At 38.9% G+C, this 13,045-nt stretch overlaps 1 long non-coding RNA gene across 1 annotated transcript; it reads right to left on the bottom strand.

Annotated features, from left to right (window-relative positions):
* Positions 1–1,535: 1,535 nt before the first annotated feature.
* On the bottom strand, positions 1,536–11,997 carry LOC131923516 (uncharacterized). The gene is made up of 4 exons (XR_009382637.1): positions 11,886–11,997; positions 5,890–5,993; positions 2,364–2,468; positions 1,536–1,923 (listed from the first exon to the last, which is right to left on the bottom strand). It is a non-coding gene; the product is annotated as an uncharacterized LOC131923516 (long non-coding RNA).
* Between the last annotated feature and the right edge of the window lie 1,048 nt (positions 11,998–13,045).

Here is a 13,045-nt window from a genome sequence, read left to right as displayed (position 1 = left end):
AATACAGGAACTCGTCTTCACAGTGTTGAGTTTCACATGGCAAGTGAGTGGTCCTCAAGAGAGGAAAAGGTGGAATCCCAACCAGCTCTAACTCAAGCACAGGAATCCTGGAAAACAGAGTTTGGTGTTTTCCAATGCCCAACTGAGGGCATTGTCAACATGAGGGCAATTACTATTACTGATTTGTCACGTCTCTCAGTTACATCTGGGCAATTAGAAGGTCATAAATAACAGCAGACATCCTGTGTTGACATAGGCAGTGGTGTTCTGGAACACCTAACAAATCTACCCAGGATTATTTAAGGTTAGTTGGCGTGTGCTTTGCCTGGCTCCCCACTGTCAGATGTGTCTTCTTTTTGTGATAAAGAAGCAGTGAGTTGGAATGTACCACAAATCTAAGACTGTTGTCTTACATTGCTAGTTTCTAGACAGTGGGGATGATTTCTTACTTTTTTAATTCTCCAAACCTTGCAGCATGCCTGGCACAGACCATCAAGCCCCACAGTAGGACAAATAGGTGAGATGCAATTGTATGAGGGTAATCAAACAAGAAAAGGGTTTGATAAACTTGCTTTTATTACAATCTTTGCATTTCCATACACAATATTTAAATTGGGCCTTTTGAATATTTAGCACTTGGCTTATTGGTAGTTATTATTCTGTTACCTCATATTTAGAAAACCTAGTATTATGAGTAAAACTAATTTGAGCTGCTGAGCAACCACTGATGTTCAAATTCTTTTCCATGGCATAACAAATAATACCCTTTAGGACAAACTTACTCCCATGGGTTTAAAAATTTGTCTTGATGAACTAAACAACAATAATTTGACAGTGAGGACATTTAAATCATGCACTTTAGTGCAATTCTCAGAGCTGAAGAAGCCAGGGCACTGTGATTGAAACAGTGGATTGAATCTCTGCTGCCAGATGGCAGTTGAAATATAATGGGATTATAGCTGTCAGCCCCAGCTAGAGGCTTGTGTGCAAAGAGTGAGCTAGCTTTTCAGCGATGGAAAAATGGAAAGCTGGGTGGATACTTAAAATACTTCATTGTTCTTACTGGCTCATAAAGGGTGAGGGAAAATGGTATCCATGCACATTCTGCTTAGGAAACTATTTGTAGTGAAAGTTTGTAAGCATACCTCATGCATCTGGATGCTATTGCTAATTTTTGTATATATACACTGTGTTTGAAAAGAACCAGATTACAGTTCTTGAGCTGTGATGTTTACGTGACTTTGTTCTGGTGGTTCATGAGAAAAACAGCCAGTGAGAAAAAGCTTTCCATGTCTCCTAAGCTTTTTAGCATGGGGTTTCTAAATTTTCTGTAATCACTGACCTCATTTTTCTGGTTATGCTATGTGTCACAACTGGTTTGGGGCAAAATTCCTTCAAATTTTCTATTCTCTGCTAGAATAGCCTTGAAATAATACCATTCTTGATAGGATGAAGCTGTTTTCCATGTTTCTGTAAGTTCTGTTAGAGAATTCATCCAGAGCCATTCAACCATGCTCAATGTTTTAAAATGCCAGAATGAGGGTATCAGAAGAGACCCTGGAGGAAGGAGAGATGACATGTGCTGTGCTCTGCTGACACCAACTCAGGAAGAATGTATCTGGCAATACATTGATCCTCATAAGCATGATGATAGGGAACATTTTGTTTAAGCATGGGCTGCGTGTGTATTTACTGTTACATCTATATATAGGTTGTCCGGCTGCATGAAAGAGGTCGTAACAATACAGTGGCAGGCAGTGAGTTATGTAATGAGATCAATCCAGTGAAAATCTGGCATCCAGATGCAGTTTTACTGACAGCGTGAAGAGTCAGCTTATCCACCCTTTTAGGGATACATACATTTCCTTTTGGTCACTGTTCGTGAAATTACATTGTTATCTCCTTCAGCTGTTCAATGAGCCCCTGGAAAGATGAATAAAGTGCATTAAGATGGAAGGAAAAAGAGAAAGGCCTCAGGCTAAAGGGTTTATGGCTGGAAAACTCAAGATTTTTATGCAGGTAAATTTCCTAAACAGAAAAGAGCCACAGAGTCTTGGGCCATTCAGAAATAAATATGCTGTTCCATTCTTGTGATATTTGTAAAACCTGATCGCATTGTAACTCTCATTCTCATAAATATAGGACACTAGTCTTTATAAAGGCCTAAAAAAATCACTCCAATGAAGGTAATATCAAAAACTAGTGAAGCAGGGATTACTTAAGTGAAAGTGAGTAGGTTTTCAATCACTTTAGTTTCACAACTTGACACTATTAAGGTTAATATATAGATGCCTGCCAGCACAGTTACCATTAAGAACCTATCAGTATTTCCATTATAAATCTCATTTTTCAGGGGTTAATACCTTGGTCATAAAAATTCACTGCAGGCTGAAATCAAGTCTTGAAAGGAAATAATTTTCCTTAATCCCAACACAAGATCTTGCTCGTGTTCCAGAGACGAAGATGATCTAAAATCAGAACACATGGATTATGTGTATCAGTGTTCCGAATAAATAAAATCAGTAGGCTACATAAAATTATATAGAAGGATATCCACTATGAATTTGTTCCCATGATTATGAAGGGTGAATCTTTTGTCTACTGACTGGTGGCCAGGAAAAATAACAATATGGTTTTAGTCCCAAACCAATACCTTAGAACAAGAGAGAATGGGGATTGAATCTGGAGGCCTGAAAGCCAAGAACATGGATGCCCACAGCTAGGAGTGGCAGGTGCTCTAGTTTAAGCACTGAAAGTAACCTTGCCCTTCCTTGATCTTTGTCTTGAATTTTGGCTTCTGGGAATTATAGGATGCCTTCCCCGTATTGGTGAGTGTGAACTCTTCAGCTCAGCCCATCTGCTCTAATGCTGATCTGCCTCAGGAATACCCTCACAGATACATCCAGATAATAACGTTTTATCAGCTATCCTAGCATCCTTTAGCCCAGTCAAGATGACAGGTAATGTTAACCATCATAAGATGTACAAATTTTATCTAAAAACCTTAGCACCCACCCTGGTGCTGTCAGACATGGCGCTACATTTGGTGGTGTTTGTTTCTTGGTGGTTGCTTTCCATCACTTCTCCCCTCTTTCTCATATTTCTCCCTGCATCTTATCTTCATCATTATTTTCTTTTCTTGCTAAGTGATAGTGTCCCAAGTGAAATTCAATTCTTCTCATGTAATAAAAATCTGAACCTTTCTCAGTGGCAAACAAGCAAAAATGTTCTAATGTGTAAGGTCAGAGCTGTATGTATAGCTACAGAGATGAGCTTATTTCCCCTGTCACTATAATCTGTGTAGTACTAAAATACAATAAATAGAACCATTGTATGATTAGTGTTAGGAAAGCTACAAGGTATGGCTCCGGTGAGGAAACTGATAAAACTATATACTCTTTTTGAGGAACCAGCAGAATATGACAGACTAATCCTAGATATACCGGATTATAGTTTGCTTCCTGTTGGCTGTGATAACCACCATGACTAAAAGCAACTTGAGGAGGAAAGGGTTTATTTCAGCTTACAGGTTAGCATCTATGGTCAAGGGAATCCAAGGAAGAAACTGAAAGCCAAGACTTAAGGTAAAAACTAGGAAGAAAGGTTGCTTCCTGGCTTGCCTCCCTGACTACTTCTCATATACAGCTACCTCTCTTAGAATTCTAGGGATGGCACTGCTCACAGCAGACTGGGGTCTTCTACATTATCAACTAGCAATTAAGAAAATGTCTCACTGATTTGGCAACAGGCCAATCTTATCTGAGCAGTTCTTCAGGTGAGGTTCCCTTTTCCTAGGTGACTCTAGATTTGTGTCAAATTGACAGTTGAAGATAACTGTGGCAGTAATTGTAGAGTTCTACTTATAAATATACTATATATATATATATATATATATATATATATATCAATACAGTAGACCTAGCAAGAACTTCCAAAAATGCTTTTTATTTTAAGTACATTTTAAATTAAACAGAATCACACCACTTTCTCCTTCCCTTTCCTCCATCTAGCCACTCCCACACATCTCCCCTATGCCCCTCTACTCTCAAATTGGTAGTCTGTTTTTCTTTTATTATTATTGTCACATAACTATGTATATGTATGCATGAATATGTAAATACAACCTCCTGAACCCATTTTTGTTGTTTGTGTGTATCTGGTTTCAGTGCTGACCACTTTACATTGGATAACCACTAAGGGGCTCATCCCTGGGAGAAACCAATTCTCCCTCTCCCAGCACAAATTTGTCTGAAGGTGGGGGCCCATGACACTTTCTCTTTTCCACATTAATATTACCTACGATATTACCACCATCCTGGTCCTGTCTATGCAGCCATTTCTAGGAGAGACTGCTTCATAGCAGACTTCCTGGTATTCTGGCTCTTAAGATCTTTCCACCTTCTCCCCTGTGCTGATCCTTAGTAAGAATTTGTATGATTAGAAAATCTGTATTACCTGCAACTTTGAAAATGTTTTAAGCACCTAGCTCACTGGATACATTTTGGTGGTTAGCAGCTAATTTATCTTTTAACCTATTCGATGCTTAAAGTCCTATTTCTGTATTTGCCTGGGGGGGGGGGCGACTGTCAACCTCCTCTGCATCATAGACCAGTGAACTAACTATTCAAAATATCATGGAACTACCTTTCAGGAGAGCTTAAGAGAGAGAAATACCCACCAAACTTTAACTGTAAGAAGTAAGAGCAGAATAATTGGAAATATTTGGGGGCAGTTTCAGTGAATTACTTGGACAGTTAGGGATTGATATCACTTGCTGACTCTTGGAATACAAACATTCTGTGTTCCACCTCAATCTTCCTGTTGGTGTGCTGAAAGCTTTGTTTTATGTATTGTGGTGTGTGTGTGTGTGTGTGTGTGTGTGTGTGTGTGTGCCTGTTTATGTGCACATGTACATATGTGTGTAGAGGTTGATGTCGGGTGTCTTTCTCCGTCACTCTCCACCTTATGCTTTGAGACAGGAGCTCTCTTTGAACCTGGAGATCAACTTACTCCCTTAACTGACTCACCAGTAGCCCTGGGGGTTCTCCTGTCTCTGCCTTCCCAGGTATGCAATTACAGGCATCTGTTCCTGCAAGGACTCTACTGAGACACCTTCCCAGCCTTTGACCTGTGCACTGTTATCATCTCCAACGAGTACTTAGATTCCCTTTTTGGCCCCTGATACAGCAGTACTTGGTGTTGGTTGGATAGGCATCTTCTGGCTTTCCTACCCATCTTTCTCAAGCAGCAGATATTGAGGGATCCAATGTGCCTTGCTGCCCCCTACTGGTAACAAAAGACTCCTACAACTGGGGTTCCAACACAACCTGAGAGGTACCTCTTAATGAGAACATCCATAAACTCCTTTTTAAAGCTAAATAAATAGTATATGGTAATTATATTACTTTCCTGTTTATTTGGGATATTGTTGTTTGTGCTTGTTTTTCTTCATATATTTATAAGGAATACTTTCATTTTCTCATGGTCTTTCTCTAAAATGGACACTCACTGCTGAGAGTGCAAGACACATTTTTTTTTCCCCTACCCAATCCTTTTCAGAAGGATTGTGGAAATGTTTTCTTTCTCTTTACACAGAAACTAAAGAATCACTTCTTTATGGTTCCAAGCACAAAATTTTGTCTCAAGATTTTAAACATATTAATTTTTTTTTGTGTGTGTATGTGTATGCTAAACAGAGAATTAGTTTTCTCACTGTCTTGGGTTCCAAACATGCCAAATCAAGGCTCAGCTGGGTGGTTTCTGATAAGGACTTCCTGCTTTGCAGGAAATCACCTTTTCACTGTGTCTCACAAGGTAAAGAGAGAGCTCTTTGTCCCTTCCAGTTATATGGACACCAGCCCTGATGGTCTTGAGCCCTAATCTTATTACCTCATCTATATCTGACCACCTCTTATGGTCTCCATCTTGAACACAGTGATGCTTGAGGTCAGAACTTCAATATGTATGAACTCAGCAGGGATACAACCTCTCATCTGTAACAGAAATGATGCGAAAATCTCAATAGTCTCAGTTTTCCAATTACCCACTTGAACTATTCTTTCTAAAAGCTTAGATACATTGAGTTAATAATTAACCTGGTTGATGTTCATATTAGAATGGTAAGGTATGGGGACAACAAAGCTGAGAAAATGCATCTAAAGCCTAGATGAATAGATGATAGACACACAGACAGGAGTCAATATGCTACCATTCATTACAAAACAAATGATAGGATATAGCCAGAGAAAGCTTCTAAGAATTTGTATTTAGTCTCCTCCTGAAGACTGATGGAGACCTTCAGATGAAGAATATTTTACCACCAGGAAGGCACAGACTTAAGACCGTATATATAAAACATGCATTATAGTTTAAGGAGCCTAGCCCAAGTGTCAGGAGGGTCAGAGAGGACCTTTGAAGACTTTCTGTATTCGAGTGCTACTGTTTAATGTGTCCCAAGTATCCATAGAGTATTGGTCTAGAATACAGAACATACACATGGCCTTTGTTCTTTCTAAGTCTGCAATCAAAGATGGTAAGTGCTTAGGTCTGACAGCTTGGCACATTCAGAGTTTTCTTAAATCACCTCATATTTTCCACTGGGCTGCTGTGCTGACTATAGCAGTGGTTTATGCATTTGGGGCTGAACCATGCCGCAAAGAGTCATTGATGTGCAGTTGAAACAAAAGCAAAACAAAACAAAACTTTCCTTCCCTTTGTTTTGTTCCTTCTTTGACTGCCTGTTGGGGACAGAATCGTTTCAGAGCATCCACTGGCGCCTCTAGCCATTTCAGAGTAAAAGGGTTAGAAACAACTGATTTGAAAACCTTGATAGCTAATACTTTGGTGGCTTTCTTTGAATCTCTTTTGACAGTTCTTTCTTTCTTTTTTTTTTTTCTTTAAACCCATGGGGAAAACAGACCTGGAACCATCATTTCATGGTTATGTGTATGGATGTTAAAGACATACACAACTCGACCTAAAGGCAATGCCTCCCACCAGGGGAAGTGGCCGTGTTTCTAATTATACCATGTCCAATCATATAAATGTCCTGCTTTGATGAAGAACTATGGAAAATGTTATCCCTATGAAAATGAGTCCTTAAGAGAAACTGGAGTCTGTACCATCAAAAGACAAAAGGCACACATCTATAATCCCATCATTCAGGAGCCCAAGTCAGGAGGACAGCATGGAGTTTGAAACCAGCCTGAACTACATAGTGAATTGTAGACAGGCCTGGACAACAGAGTTGAGACTTGTCTCCAAAAAATGATAATAACGCTATTACAATGCCAATCGTGTTCCCTTTTTGTGTAGTTTCCGGTCTGAAGGAAAGAAAGTGTGGCTGTCGAAATTTGTCTTTGTCTTTTATCTGGCGATCCGTTTCCTCCCTCCTGGACCTGTTTTGGGTCTGGATGACTCTTCTTCCTCTGAGTTCTCTCCCCCATTAATCAATGTAAAATAGTGTCTGTTACTAGTCTTCACAGTCTGGTATGAATTTAAGTTGTGGTATTATCTCTACTCAGAGGATTTATATTTTTGGATTTATCTGTAATTCTACAATAAATGTCTTTATTTTATTTTCTAAGAGAACCCTTAGACACAAGCATAGAAAACAACTATTTAGAAGTCAGGGGATTTTCCATTACTGTTGAAATCATACAGAGGACGTGTTATCTTCTTTGAGAAGGTTGGTACTCAAACTTGTTGTTGACTGTTTTTACTCTTTACTCTTTGCTCTTTTGAGGGGCCTGCCACCCAGCTCCCAAATACATCACTCACATGAAGGCTTATTCTTAATATAAATAAATGCCCAGCAGTACCTTCGCTTATTTCTAGCCAGCTTTTCTTAACTTTAAATTATCCCATCTACCTTTTGCCTCTGGGCTTTTTCCTTTTCTGACTTCTATATATCTTAAGTTCACTCTTACTCCGTGGCTGGGTTTGTGGCTGGGTGGCTGGCCCCTAGCATCCTCTTCTCCTTGTTCTCTTTGTTCTTTCTTCTCTTCCTCCCAGATTTCTCCTATTTAATCTCTCTGCCTGCCAACCCTGCCTATCCTTTCTCCTGCCTTGCTATTGGCCATTTAGCTCTTTATTAGACCATCAAGTATTATAGACTGACAAAGTAACACAGCTTCAGAGAGTTAAACAAATGCAACATGAAAGAATGTAACACATATTTGCATCATTAAACAAATATTCTACAGCACAAACAAATGTAACACATCTTAAAATAATATTCTACAACATGAACTATTTATGTAAAGTTAAGGGCAAAGCTATAAGGAAGGTGCAATTTCACACAATATTTAGGAGGTCAAGAAAATCAAACTGATATTTATAGGAGGTTTTTTTTATATATGCCAGGCAGCATGAAAGGATTTTTATATTTTCTTAGCTCATTTAGAAGTTGCCAACAATACTGTTTACCATAAAAGAAAACACATCTCAGAGGGTAAAGCTTTCCAAAACTCTCATAGCTAACAGAAGATGAAGTCTGATCTCTCTGACTTCAGTGTATATCGTCTTGGTGCAGTAAAATGTGATCAACATGCATTTAGATGTATGGCTGCATTTACTCTATTCAAAACTTACTTTGAATATTTTGAATTAATGTTCTATATTCATGGGTGCTATGTAACTTTTGCTGGGCTTTAGAATGAAGATGAATTGCTTTTAGAAATGTCTTTATTCATGTATGTGTTCAAAATGGTCAGTGTAAGGGGATGAAAAAGTTATTAAAGAAGAAAGATGCAAAAATATCCAAGAGCTGCCTCGTACCCAGTTGGTGTATGTTACTCTCCAACTAGCCTCTGACTATGAATATTTCTGCATTATTTGAGAATCAGCCAGATGAAGTCAAGCCACACAATTGTATTGTTAAGCTCAAAAGTCAGGACACATCTAGACACCAGTAATTTGAAAGTATGGATGTCACGTTGAGAGCAACATGGTTAGTTGTGAGCGTGTGGTTAGTCTGTGAGAGTTAATGAGGCTAATTTTCTATTTACTCCAAATTAGATTATTCTACAGTTTTATTTAAGACTGTGATGTAACACTCTACTAAAATGATTAAGTCCACTTTTTATCTATTGAGAAATAAAGAGAACATTGGGTGGCAAATAGAAACTATTTAATAATAGTTTGCAAGATTTAAACTGACTTAGTGGCTTGTTCAGAAGGATCATTTTTTAAAGGAAACATGTAGGTTATCCTGGGATCTAAACAGTAAACATACCTGAGCAACATGGTGCAGGAAATGCAAACAAATTTTGTTTATGTCAATAAATATATCAGCTTATCTTCTCCAATCAATTCTCTCTATATGAGTCAGGACTGGCTTGAAATCCCATTTCTTGTGTGTGTGTGTGTGTGTGTGTGTGTGTGTGTGTGTGTGTGTGTGTGTGTTAGAAATACTGTTTGTATTCTATTCCAACAAAAGGTAAAAATATACAAATGTTTCCCTGAACTCTTTCAGAAGTTACCCTAAGTCAATGTGATTAATTACAATAAATCCTGTTAATTTAAAATGGACTTACATTTTAGGATGATTTTTTTTGCTAACTGTGTTATAAATTAGAAATATCAATCTACAAAATATTAAACACGTTGTTAACTAAATCATTCAGTCTAAGATGAAGCTTACACAGTCCTTTTGCCCATTTGGCCTCTGTTTTATATAGCCCTTTCTGCTTATAACTTTCATGAGCAGATTGAAGACATAAGGAACATAGGACTCTGTGCTGATTCTGTCCTTTGATGCAATGGTAGTAACACAACCGAGAAACATGAATGTATAATGTGTTGCTGGGGATTTTAAAGGTTTCTGAGTCTGTGTGTCTGTAGCAAAATTCTAGAGACCAGAGTGACTTATAAACAGTGGGTTTATTCCTCCCAGTTTGGGAGGCTGGGGCGGTCAAGAGTGACATGTCCACAGAGCCTGTGCCTGACAGGCATCTGCTATGTGCTTTGTAGATGGATTCTTCTCTTTGTGTCCACTCATGGTTGAAGGGCTGAGAAATCCCAGTGGAGTGTCTTTCACAGTGCCACCAACAAGGTCCACTCTCCTGGGTTTTAACTTATAGTGTGTATCAACTTGAGGGTTAATATTTCATCACACAAGTTTGGGGAAGAAACTGAGACCCCAGCAGGCACACTTTTATTTATTATTTCTAATATCAAGGGGGCATAAATAAATCGAGGATGTTAGAATAAAATTTATAAAGCAGATCCATACCACTATAAAAGTTGGATCCTCCATTTAAAAAACAAATGTTATTTATTCTTGCTGGCTTTGAAACATGACCGATTGGAAGTGGCCAAGTCACTTTAAAGAGAATCTTTAGAGCTTTGTGGAAAGTGGTATTTATAGCAGCTTGAAACTGAACAGATAGCCAGCTTGGGAAGAAGCACATTTACTGGCCTTCAGGGTGACATGGATGTGTACTGTATGACCTTCTTTAACTGGACTTCTTACTGCTGGGGCATTCCAAAGGAGGAAGCAATGCATTCTCCATGAAAACAAAACAAAACGAAAAAACTCAGAAGAAATGAGAAAGATATGTTTTGAGGAATCATTGATCACTCTCTAAGGCAAGTTGAGAAACAACTTGTGAAGATAGAAGGTCCTCATCGATCTCTAAATCACAACCAAACAGCACAAGCACTTCTGGGACCTGTGGTTTGAAAATAAAGGAATTATTTGATACTTCAAACATTAAAACTGTTTTACGAAACCAGGTATGGTGGCATATATATTCCAAGAACTTGGGAGATGGACAAAGAAAATTATGTTTGGGAATAGCCCGAGCTAAATAGCAAGACTCCATGTTAAAAACAAGCAAGCAAACAAACAAACAAACAAACAAACACCCCAGAACACTAGCCTGTTTTATGTGAATTCTTTGTCTCTCAGCACAATAGAGAGACATCAAGATTTAACCAGGCAGTGTAAAATCCCATTAAGAGTTGCCTATGGGCACAAATTCTGCTCCTCTAACCTGAATAACCTCAGAGCTTCTCTGAGTTCTTAATGAAGTTCCACAAAGCACAGAGGTCACAATGCTGGGGATGCATTTCAGGGAGAGAAGCCTGTACTGCTAACACGAGCAGGTGCTGATTCTGCGGTCTCCTTTCCCTTGACAGAAGTTCATGAGATGCTAGTCAGGGGAATCCAGATCATCATACACCAGTTTCAGGACACAGAGATACTGACATAGAGTGAGGTGGGGAGGAGAGATAGGTTTATTTGGAAGCAATGGTTCATGCTTGGATATTCCTTCAAGTCTCAGATATAGCTGAGCAATCTGGCTCTCCAGGGGCCCCTAGAAGACAGAGAATCCTCAGCTCTACCATGGACTTGTGTTTTATCAGTTCTGATGTGTGAAGGGTATGGCTTTACTTTGTTCATTAATTTCCCTAAGTATATGTCTAGGAGACATATTATGCACCACATAGTGTGCCAAGATTCTGAAGAGACAGCAAAGAGATGAGAACAAGGACAACAAAGTCCTGTAGCTAGAGTTTTCCTGCCTGGCCAACAGTCAGGACAAATCTCTGTCACCTGCCAGTCCCACAGCCGCTCAGACCCAACCAAGTAAACACAGAGACTTATATTGCTTACAAACTGTATGGCTGTGGCAGGCTTCTTGCTAACTGTTCTTATATCTTAAATTAATCTATTTCTATAAATCTATATTTTGCCATGTGGCTCGTGGCTTAACAGCATCTTCACATGCTGCTTGTCATGGCGGTGGCTGGCAATGTCTCCTTCCACCTTCCTGTTCTTTCTTTTCTCCTCTCTGTTAGTCCCGCCTATACTTCCTGCCTAGCCACTAGCCAATCGGTGTTTTATTTATTGACCAATCAGAGCAATTTGACATACAGACCATCCCACAGCAAAGACCCTTTCTTAGTAGTGCACTGAGTCAGGAGAACAGCACATAGGTGATAATGTGAGCAGGGAGGGCAGGGAGCAGGTACAGACAGCATCAAATCAGGTGGCACTGCTGTTCTCAAACAAGTCACAAAGGAGTGGGCCTCCTATGCCTTCTCTGAATTCTGTTCCAGTGATTAATATTGGTGGATTTCCTCTGTTCTACTACAGAAGAACACAATAAATGAAAGATCCCCAAAGTCCTCGGATTCTAGAAAGAAAATGATTTGCAATGTTTTTCTACTCGTACCTGAGCTAGAGATGACAGTGGGAATTCAAGTGTGGTATCCAATGAGACAACACAGTCACTGGCTTCAGTCAGGGATCTACATTTACTAAAGCAAACTTTTATCCAGGAGAGGAGGCAGTTTCTAGGTTGGGCCACCCCCTGGGCTTTGACAACCTAGCTGGACTTCTGTAAGGGAAATGTTTCCTGTCTACCCTGCAGTTTTTGGTTAAGATTCAGGACCATATATGCCTTCAGAATCATGTTAGTAACTTTCTCAAGGGCTTGCAACTGAAGAAGGCAGCAGATGGCAGAGAGGAACCCACTTGATATGTACAGTCCATATGAAATTGCTAATTTGGTCTTCCAAGGAATTTCACATGGAAAACAGTAGCCCCCATGAAAGTTTAATTATAATTTGACTCTTTTTTTCCCTATTGGTTCAACTATCAAATGGTTAAATTGCTTAGGTTATCATGTAGTTCTTGTGTGATAGAACTGTTTGTGCACCAATATAAACACAGAAAAATCACACTACAGGCTTTGTAGTATTAGTGTAGTTACAGGTTTTCATGTATCTACCAAGCATGACACTCACTTCATTTGTTCCTCATTTGCATGACAGAAAGAGAGCTTTTATTATTTTCCAATTAATTGCTATATTTATTATTAATTGCTATATTTATTATAGGTTTCTTTAGTCTATAAAGTGGGAATTCAAATCAACAAGCCAGCAAACTTTACTGGATTCTTCCTCATTATAATCAATATGAGGATCTAAGAAGTCATGTAAATGAAAGACTTTCCAAACTATAAAAACATGATAAAGGTCTGAAAAGTTATATGGCCAACATATGGTCATACATGTCATCTGTCATTTGTTTATG

The sequence above is a fragment of the Peromyscus eremicus genome, chromosome 13 (assembly GCF_949786415.1).
Source record: "Peromyscus eremicus chromosome 13, PerEre_H2_v1, whole genome shotgun sequence".
Taxonomy (NCBI): Eukaryota; Metazoa; Chordata; class Mammalia; order Rodentia; family Cricetidae; genus Peromyscus; species Peromyscus eremicus.
The sequence above is the reverse complement of the archived record's forward strand: the minus strand, read 5'-3'. Positions and strand labels throughout refer to the sequence as shown.